This window comes from Sminthopsis crassicaudata, chromosome 2 (assembly GCF_048593235.1).
Source record: "Sminthopsis crassicaudata isolate SCR6 chromosome 2, ASM4859323v1, whole genome shotgun sequence".
NCBI classification, from domain to species: Eukaryota; Metazoa; Chordata; class Mammalia; order Dasyuromorphia; family Dasyuridae; genus Sminthopsis; species Sminthopsis crassicaudata.
In genome coordinates this window covers 188956070-188967182 of record NC_133618.1, presented here as the reverse complement: position 1 = coordinate 188967182, position 11113 = coordinate 188956070, and the positions used below count along the sequence as shown (strand labels likewise).

Genomic DNA, 11113 nt, shown 5'->3' with positions numbered 1-11113 from the left:
CTTTGTTTGCATCAGTTTATCCATCTATATAAAATGGGAATGATAATAACACCTACTTCCTAAGGTAGTTATCAGCATCAAATAAAATAGTAATTTTTCAGTGTTTGGCACAGTGCCTACATGCAGTAAATGCTATATAAAAGTTATTATTTTCTCCATCATTGAGGGAAGTTTTATTCCATTGTCCAGGCTTGAATCCAGGGTTATATGTGTAAGAATATGCAAAATAGATACAAAGTAAATCCAAGGCAGTTTTTGATAAAAGTTATTAAAAATTGGGGGGCAAGGGAGGGACCAAGAAAGGTTTTGTGTAGATAGTGGTGTGAATTTTGACAGAAGTAGAAGGCAGGCAGAAATACATTGAAGCTGTGGAGAATTACCAATGCAAAGGCATAAAGGAAAGGACACAGAGCCAAGTGGCAGGAACAGAGAGAAGGCCAAATTAGCTGAACCATAGCGTTCAGGAAAAGGAATAATGCATTAGGGAGCTGGAAAGAGATAATAATAATAATTGACATTCCTATAGCACTTTGCAATTGCAAAGGTCTCTACATAAATTGTCTCCATCTGAGCTTCATAATCACACTGCAATACAGACATATAAGTATTATTATTCCCATTTTACAGATAATAGATTCAGAAGCTGTTTTTTGTCTGTGGTCACACAGATAGTGTCAGGAAAAAAATATGTGCACCTAGATCTTCCTAACTCTTACTCTAGCACTTTGTGTGTTCCATTCTCCCTTCTCATAAAGAGACAATTTTGGAAGCCTATAATATAGATCAGGAAAGGAGCTTGGAGATTATCTATTTCCCCCACTTCATTTTATAGGTAAGAACACTAGAGACATACAAAAGGCCAGATAATTTGCTCAAGATTACACAGCTAGTAAATAATAAAGCTAGAAGCCACATCTTTTTCTCCAGGGTGTTACTATTTTACAGATGCTGGCTGAACTGAGGGAAATAAAGGTTTTGATTTGTTCAGGGTCACATAGCAAGTGTTTGAGGTCAGAAGTTTTGAACTTAGATCTTCCTGATTTAGACCTGGTATTCTTATCTACTGTACCATTTAGCTATCCCAAATCATTATTCATTTATCCTCAAATTATTTATTATATAGTCCCACAGTGTTTTATATAACTGGCAACCTGTGAACTCATACCTTATTTATAGATGAGAAAACAACCTTAGGAAGAGATATGAGACTTGCCCATTAGTCAGTAGCAAAATCAAAGTTCAAATCTAAATCTCCATATTCCATGTCCTCTATTTGCTCCACAGCACCACAGGCATCTTAGCAAGTAGAGCCCAGATAATGGGTGTTAGGTAGGTTTAAAACGTTCTTGGGTCCCATAACACTCATATGATTTTCTAGAGAAAAGAACTTACACTTATTTTGAGTGTGGGTACAAAGGCGACTGAACTTGTTCCAGTATGATTGTGAGTCAAGCCAAAATAAGTTTAAATCAGTTCACATTGAAAAACAAAACAAAACAAACAAACAAACAAAAAACCTAGCAGAAATAATTATTTTTATTTTTAATCTCACTTTTGGTTCCATCTTGACTTCAAAATAATTGCTTAGGGTCAATAAGAGTTTGAGAGAAGAAATCCAACCAGACTTCCACATTGGTCAAATTAACTTTTCTGTCTCCTTTGAGGCTGACTCTGATCCCTTGTCCTTCTGAGAACTAACACAATTAAGTATTACCCGGAGCACCTTCTCAGCTTAATATTGATGGACATGGTTGAAGTTTTCTCATTTCCCCATGACAAGAGAAGGCAGATGCCTGAAAATTCCACTCCACTATATAATTTTGTATTTAAGGACAGGATGGTGAGAGATGATGGTTAATTTCTTGGAAACTGACCAACCAAGAGTTCGTTTTCTAATTTCCTTCAGTTTAATTCTTCTGAAGGAAAAAAAAAAAAAAAGAATTCTCAGCATGGTGTAAGCCTAAATCTGTCTTAGATTAATAATGCCCCAATGAGCACAAATTCTTCTGTTTCAGATGCCCCTTAGCGGTCAGATATAAATAATGTTGACAGAAAAATACTTTTCAAAATTAAAAAAAAAAAAAATAGGACTGAGACTCCAGGCCTGGAATTTATGTAATACATGAGCTCCCAATGTATAGATTCCCTCTACTAAAATAAATCTATTCTTCTGTAATTTATAGTATCAATTCTGGTGCATTGAGAGGTTAAATAACTTATCCAGGACCACATAGCCAACATGTCACAGGCCAGACTTGATTCCAAATCTTCTGTACTCTTAAGACGATGCTGCCTTTCTAAAAAGAATAGAAGGAAAAAAAGAGAAAACAGAAAATTTTCTTCTAAAACCTTTTTAAAAATATTAATTCTATTTGAGATAATATGTTGCTAGAGAGTCAGAGGCAAGGACACATAGTGAAAATGCTACTCTCAATAGGTCACAGCCTCTCAGAACATCAGGCAATCTCTGAACTTAGAGTTGCCAAGCAGGGCTACACTCATTGGTAGAGGTTTATTTTTTCACTGACTTCCTTAAACCTAAGAAATCACAAGATTAGCCAATGAAAAAACAAAATCTACATAAGCAGGAATTACACACATACACACACACATAATTATAAAATTATGATCTATTGTCTAAAAAAGTCTCATTTCTATTTAGTGACAATTCTGGATTCACATTGTTAACTCAGCAAAGGTTCCCTTGAGCCTGAAGAGAGAAGTTTCAGATCCTGACAATAAAGTCTCTGAAATGGTAAATAAAAGAAAAATGGAGTCTATGTTCCCTTCTGTAAAGTGACTTATATTTAATGTCTAATGTCCTTTGAATCTGTAAGCATGTTGCTGTAAGACTTCTCAGATGCATCTAGAGTTGATGATCTGGGGCTAGTCATTTCCCTTTTCAGAATTTCAGCTTCCTCTTTAAAATGAGGGACCTGGGCTTCAAGATCAAGACGTTTCACCCCCAACATTTCTAGATTCTTATTTTTTATATTTACTCAATTTCTGCCCCAGAAATATTTTCAAATGGGTATTCTGAGAGAAAGCTATGAGTATTTTAGTCTTCTTCCAATTCAAGCAAAAGAGATATGGTCACCAAACTATGCTGGGGGAATAACTTATCTAAAGCTATGTAGTAGACTACTAACACCTACAACTTACTATTTGCTACTGAAAATCTTGGAGGAGAAAGTGTAAGAGAAAGCTTGTCAAATTCATATATGCACATCTGGTTTTACTTTTCAGTGTTTACATGTATTCTTTTTTACCAGTACATCTTTATAGGCTATAACATCTGAACAATTTCAGGCAACTAACTAAAGAGCTTGAAATAATACTCTAGGGTGGTCAGATACTACAAATTATGTAACCCATCTATGGGAGGTACTCTGCTTTTGCTCAGATTTTCCTCAAGGGAAATACAAATGAATCTAAGTTTAAAAAGAATTTAAAAGGAAATTTTGTTTAGGTATATTTATCATATTATGGATTTTAAGGTAAAAGAGACTGTAACTGTTCTGTATGCCTGTAACTGGCATTCTTTTTTTTTTTTCAGATAAGGAAATCAGAGAGGTCAAGTGAATTGTCCAAGATTACATCTAAGATATGTTCAATATTATTTAAGTATCTCTTGTAACATACATTCAGCTCAACTTTAAATTTAAATTTAGTATAAGGCCATTTTAGACAATTAAAATAATTCTCTCCTCTGGTTGAAACCCAATCCTGCTTTAAGTAAAATTCTAGTCAAATTCTGGATTAGATACTCAGTTACCATTGTGCTACAGGCCAGATAGGAATCAGATATTGAATAAAATATTTGATCAGAACAAAGTTTTTTTTTTTTTTTCCCTTTTTCCTTTTTTTTGGGGGGGAGGCAATAGGTTAAGGGACTTGTTTAGGGTCACTCCGTTATCAAGTGTTTGAAGCCAGATTTTAATTCAGTTCCAACTGATTCCAGGGCTGGTATTTTATCCAATTTGCCACATAGTTATCCCATGGATAAAGTTTTGAAATAAACTACTAGAGAATGTATTTCTATCACCCATTCATGATTGAGTAATACAATCATCTTTATTTCTACCCTGCTTAATAATAGTAAACAATGTCCTTCTAAACTCATACTCTCACATGTAGGATATAAATCATTTCAATGAAATCTGTTGGCATGATGGAGGTCCTGATGATATATGTTGGAACTTTTGTTGCAAACCACCAAAGTATTGCTGCATAAAGAGTATTCCAGTTGGCTTCTGGTCTACTTTGCACCAACCAGAATCCATAGTTGCCCTGAACTGAAGCACAAAGTACCAGGAAAAGTAAAGCCCTAGGAGCTTTCATTAGACCTATTGTTGGGTATACCAATCAGATCAGAACCTGTCCCTAACCTGTGTGTGGTGGAGGTTAACAAAAAAGGCTAGAGATAAGAGTCAGGAATCAAACAGAAGTTTAATTTCAAAGTGAGGAAAAAGGCTTGTAAGCAAAGACTCAGGTGTTGGAGCTTTGCCCCCGGTGGGGTGGGGGTGAAGGGGTGAGAAGTGAGAAGGATGTGTGAGATCTCAAAAATTTCACCTATGGACAATGAGCTATCGCCCTGACAATGAAGGGTAATAGCTACAATAAAATGAGCCTGATTTATAGCAGGACTTAATAACCAGAACATGGGTACTGCAGGTGCTTGTTCAAGTTCAGAGACCATCTGATGCTGCTGTGAAACTATTCTGGGGTTTTGCTGTGGCTTATATCATCATGAGGATGAGCAAAAAGGATTGTTTTTATGCCAAGCTCAGGGCACAGTCTGCTTGCTGGACCTTCATTCTGGAAAACAGAGTATCTTTTTAATTATCTTGACAGATCCCAGAATCTCTTAGTAAATGTAGTAATGAATCCTTCTCAACTCCTGTGAATAGGTAGGAATTCAGGAGACACAAGGTAGGACAACCTGTCCACAATACTATTTGGAGCCACTTCAACATATGCCTCGGTCATTAACTTCTTCCTCCAGTAGGCAAAAATATGACTTGATTAGTTAGTAGAGTTGGCAGTTGTCCAAATATGGGGGTAGGTAGAGGGAGGGAACATTAAGAACCAATTTTGATAGCTTATTCATGAGCCACCTCAGTAAGCAAACTCTTGTTTTCCTCCCCATCATGCACCCTCCCACACTATAGCAAAGAGCAGAGAAGATGCAAAGTGTGGGCATGTGAAAAGGAATACAAAATGAAGCCTTCTTTTACACATTCACCTAAATCTTGTTAGCATATCTCTGTCAGATCCCCACCTCATGGAGTTTCTATCCAGGTACAAAGTTAAGGCACAAGTAAAAATATTTGATCAATGCTTCTCAGAGATAAATTTGAGAAAGTAAAGTCTTTAATGCCCTGGGAGTGAGACAGAGATAAATTGGAGAAAAATTTTAAAACATTTAGAATACAAAATGAGCTTAGAAATCATTTCCTGACCAGATTCCAGTCTAATTCTCTTATTTTATGGATTAAGAAAATGAGGAACCAGGAAAAGTTACGACATAAAGGTAGTGAGTAGCAGAGCTTATTTATGAAATCAGGTCTCATGACTCAAAATTCTAGAAAATGGTGGTATTTAAACTGACCTCTAAAGCACATAAAGCAATTGAACTTGACATGTAAAAGGAATTCTGTTAAGTATGATGAGAAATCTATATGGAATCTAAGATAATGGTTCTCTCCAGATACCTTTACAGTAGCTACCCTTCTCCTTTCCTCATCTTGACTCCTTGGTGAACTAGTTCAACTCTATACAATCCTCTTTTCTTGAGCCCCTTCATTATATGTTGCTGAGTAAGCCTTGCCAACCCTTAGTCTTGAATCATTGTCTGATCAGAGTCTAGCATAATGCTTGATGAATAGTAGGTGCCTAATAAATGTTTAATAATAGACTAACAACATAGATCAAAGTTGACTGTATCATGAGATAAAACATTTATTATCAGAGATCCAGTTGTTAAATATTTATCTGCACACCATTGCCAAGACTCCTTACAATTCCTCAATATCTTGGGGTGGAAGTAGAGGAAAAATTGGTCTGAATCCTTCTCTTTGGGAGGGAACTACTGCTCTAGAACACATGGCTGCTAAAACATGTCTCATGTGGCTCCTTTTCCTTTCTGGCTGAATTTTGAAAATGAATGCTAAAGAGACTTATAGTTTAGATGGGACAGACTATGTGATTTCTAAGGCCTTTTCTAACTGAAAGTGTCCTTTGAAATAACAGAAAAGGTGAAAAATATTTATTTCCCATGTGGAAAAGTTTGTTTACAGAGACATGTTCCAATATAACTTGAGTTTTTAGGTTCAGGGCTTCTTTTGGGTCACTTGATCCAATTGACAAGTGCTGTAGCAAGAGAAACCAATCCCAAGCATTCCCAGGAGCAAAGCTGTATTTTGGATCAATATGTTTCCTGTGTAGTTTACCTCTTTCCTTGATGCTTGAGCCTAAGAGGGAAAAAATGACAAGATCATTGCCAGTCACAGCAGCTTAGAGCAATATAATATATTAAATATTTTATAATATAATATAATAATATTACATGCATAACATTCTTATGAATTATATCATAAATTTTCTCCACATATTAATTTTAGTGAGATGACTTTTGGTTATTAAAAAAAAAAAAAAAATCAATCCTTGCTCCTCTCTTCCCATAATGCAACAAATATTTTAGCCTTGCCAGCATGCTGGAGAACTGGAGATAATGATTTGCTTTCTTTTCGAAGAGATGAAGTAGAACCTTCTGTTACCTAGAGACATCAAGAGTTTCTCCTTTTTATTGGCTGGTTTCCATAAACAACTCACTTTTTTTCTTTTGTCTGTGAAATGAATTCTTCATTGAAATGCACCTCAGGCTTAAACAATGATGATGATAATAACAGGAAAAAAAGTTTATATAGATATAAATTTTAATTTAAACTCAGTAGTGTGTTACTCTGGGCAAGTCACTTAGCCTGTTTGCCCCTGTTTTCCCTTCTTTAAACTAGGGATTATAATAGTACATTCCTCCAAGAATTCTTGTGAGTATTAAATAAAATAATATTCATAAGATGCTTAGTACAGTATCTGACACATAGTAGGCATTATATAAATGTTTATTCTCTTATTTCCCCCCATTCTCGTGGGATCACATAGTAAATCTCAGGCCTAGATTTGAATTTATGCTTTCCTGAATAGTAGTCTGTCCATTCTGCAATCTAGTTTCCTGGCAGAATATAATATAAGAAATACTTCTTAATTAACTAACTTGTTCAGGCTATTGTATTAGAGAAGATACCAAGTTTAGGAAAAATGAAGTAACCTTGAGCAGTTCATTCTAATAAAGGAGAGAGATAAATCCCAATGACTACAGGGAAATAGTAGGATCTGGGTTTTTGTTATCAGATCACAACTTGTACAAGTCCTAATGGAAGGCTGACTAAAGACACAAAGTTTGCGTGATTTGACTAAAATTTGAACCCAATTTTCTTGGCTTTTAAGTCTAAAACTCTACCCATGATCCCTTGCTGCCTTTGTAATATGGCTTTTGAATTAGTTTTAGTTTGAAAATGGGCAAAAATTGCAGAGATTTCATAGACAAAAAGAAGGGAGAACATTCTAAGTTTAGATCTAAGTCCTGCTCCAAGAAGGCAGAAGGCAGAAAGGTTCACATAAAAAAGTTCATTTTCTCCTTCCTTTCTTTTTTGTTCCTAAAATTAGTTTTGAGGATAACATCATTCTAGGGGAAATAGATAATTAGTATGGAATTCTTTGAGAGAGACTAACAGAATATACAGGTTCATTGTTGATTTGACAGGACATCCAAAAATAGCATTAACTTTTTGGTTAAGAGGTGACAAAAAAGAGTAAAAAAAGCATGTTAGATTTGGAACCATGTTTCAGATCTCAATTCTTAATATTCATCTGATTGTGGACAAGTCACATGGACTTCAATGTGTATTAAAAGGTGTTGGCTTAGATGACCTCTGAAGTATCCTTTCGGCCTAAATCTATAATTCCATCATCTATTCAATTATATTGACTTTCAATCTCTTTTTGTAAAAGAACATGGATGGATGGAGAAGAAAAACATTCAGAAGAGAGATGAAGACTCACTTGCTTTCCATTCCCAGTGTTCTAGAGCTTTATCTCTATAAGGTAGATAACTGATTTGAAAAAAATTTCTGAATTTGTTCCTCAGTTTCTTTCATTGTTGTTCATTCCCCAGCTATCACATTTAAGCTTAGTTTTCTCCTGCCTTTCTTCAGTAGCTTAACTTTCAGTTTTTTAAGTTTCCATGGAGTCCTAATTGATCAATATTTTTCTAAGTCAGTCATTCAGGGAGGCAGCCATGGCCTGTGATTGATCTCACTACTGGCTCACTGCCACTCTCATTCTCCAAATTTCCCTATTGTCTCAAATCTGCTGTAACCAGTCTGAAGTTTAGGGAAGAAATGTCTATCACTTACTTATACATTAAGAACACAGAATGAGTCTCCTTCCAAATGTTCATCATTGAGTATTCCAAAATGACATCAATTATAAAAAAAATTATCATAACTCACTTACTTTTTAGCAGCTGCTTAATTAAGAATTTCATGAACTATGATGAGTTAACTAGAAGTCAATGTTCTCTTGAGTTTATCGTCACAATATTACAAGCTAGAATGTCTTTTGAGCAAAATAGGCATCAGTATTATAAAGCTCTAATTTTAAAAAAGGAGCAATTCTTTTCTTACCTGCAATGACCTTCTGTAAGCAAGCTTAATCCTCCAGAGAGAACACATCTTCTCAAATTCTTCTTGCTACCAGACTCATGGCAAAACAGATTCAGGATCTCACAGACACTGCAACGTGCCTTAAGTTGACATTTAATGAAATACAAAACCAAATTTAGTTTTTTTAGGTCTTCTATCCTCTAGTACATTAAACAGCAATATCAGAGCAAGTAGGCATTACAGCCTCATACAAATATCCTTTCTGACTTGGTACAATTCCTTTTGTAAGTCCAGAACACTTCACAGTCTTATCAGTCTCCAAAACTTAAGTCAAATACACAAGCTATTTCATGTGATCCATCTGGGAAGCTTAACTGTGGGCTGGACTAAACTTTTGGGCCAGTGGCAAGATATATCCACAAGGCTTGCCTTCTACTAAATCCATTCAAAAGAAAAACAACTCCTTATTGCTTTTAGCAGCTGTTTAAATCAAGTAGGCCAAAAACAAACAAACACAAACACACACACACACACACACACACACACACACACACACACACAAATCATTGCCCAGAGTATGGGGAAAGAGTTTATCAATCCTTACTTTGCATAAACAAGTGTCTCATGTGTCCTTCCTTTCCAGTTAATTAATAACTGCCATAGGATATAATTGGAAATTGGAGAAATAATTTACATTGCCAAGTAATCTCTGAAAAAATAATGTCTCATATTTATGGATGGAAACAGAGATGTATAGAGAGATCTTTATTTTTTTTTTACAGTTTTGATTGATTCCATTTAAATCCATTTAAATTTGATTCCATTAAAATAATCCAATGCTTATAACTTCATGGGTTCTAATCCCCATTGTTATTTACTCAGGCCAGACTCTTATTGATAGTAATGAGAATTCTGCCTCTGGAAGGACAAACTGGGCTCCTAGTCATCTGCCATTAAATTGATTCATATGTCATAAACCAGTGACATGATTTTACTGCAGATCAAAAAGAAATATGGAGTTGCTTTTGAAAGAATACAAGCTGAAAAATGTTCTTCCAATGACTTACAAAAAAGTCAAGGGAAAATGTGTGTGGGGAAATACAGACTCAGGGAAAATGTGTGTGGGGAAATACAGACTCTGCCTCATTACTCCTGGGAATGCACTGGATCCTGGGCTTCCTATTTAGGATGACATCTGTAGATCTGTGCCTTGGAAACTGCCTTCCTTTGAGGGGAAGCAGCTTTAAAATGACATCTTTAGAAAGCTTTGCCCTTCACTTAACACCAATTAACACAATTAGAAAAAAGAACAGAGAATTGCTGACCCTGCTTTAGATTTTTATCCCATTCCCCCACCTCCTTTACTTTCCATTACTTTGGCCTTGGTAGCCTCCCAGGGAATGTTTCAATGTACTATCTATATTCTTGTTCCAGTTCATCAGTTTAGACTTATTTCTCACCACTCCCTGTCATCTATTCTAGGTGTCTGTCAGACTAGGTCATCTGATTAGTGATTTAGAGCTAGAAGGTTCCTTAGAGGTTGTCCAGTCCAAAGCTTGGTGATTTTGGTGGGATTCTTGTTGCCCCCATCACAAACCTGCTTCCTCCCTGGCCCAAACCCCACAGAAATCCTCCTCTATCACTGACAGGAACATGTCTACATGGACTATAATTCTATCATCCATCAAGTCTAGACATACTATAGAAATCAACCAATAAGGAAGAAGCACCAATAGGATGTAGACCAGGATTAAATCACAAAATTTAATAAATCTTTCTTTCAACATGGAGTCTGTACACTATCCTTTACACTATCCTTTTTTTCTGTCCTTTGGGTGAGCTTATGATGAAGTCAGGCTAATTGTAATGTAATTACCACACATTAATACTTCTCACCCCCCATCTCACTTCCACCCCAATAGGCTTTTCTGTATGCATTCTTGGTAAACACATATATGCATAGTTTCCTCAAAACTTTATGACAGGGGCAGCTAGATGGGACAATGGATAGAGCACTGGCCTTGGAGTCAGGAAGGCCTGAGTTCAAATTTGGCTTCAGATATTTAATATTTTCCAGTTGTGTGACCCTGGACAAGTCATTTAACCCCAATTGCCAAGAAAGAAAAAAAAAAAAGAAAGAAAGAAAACAAAGAAAGAAAAGAAACAAAGACTTTAGGACCTTCCCATGTTAGCAAACTCCTTTAATAACTTCAAAATCTTAAATATCTTGTAATCAAATTCCATAAATATCTTTATCTTGCTTTGTTGGCCTGCTAACTCCAGCTAACGTCTAAAAAGAGCACTGGCCACTCTCACTCTTAATAAATGCTTTTAGTTGATTTGGAGATGATCTGAGTCCTGTATTCTTTCAAAGATGACACTGAAGT

General features: G+C 35.7%; 1 long non-coding RNA gene across 1 annotated transcript; it reads right to left on the bottom strand.

The window, feature by feature from the left end:
• Positions 1 to 5355: 5355 nt before the first annotated feature.
• On the bottom strand, positions 5356 to 9114 carry LOC141553341 (uncharacterized). The gene is made up of 2 exons (XR_012485410.1): positions 8748 to 9114; positions 5356 to 6473 (listed from the first exon to the last, which is right to left on the bottom strand). It is a non-coding gene; the product is annotated as an uncharacterized LOC141553341 (long non-coding RNA).
• Positions 9115 to 11113: the final 1999 nt, after the last annotated feature.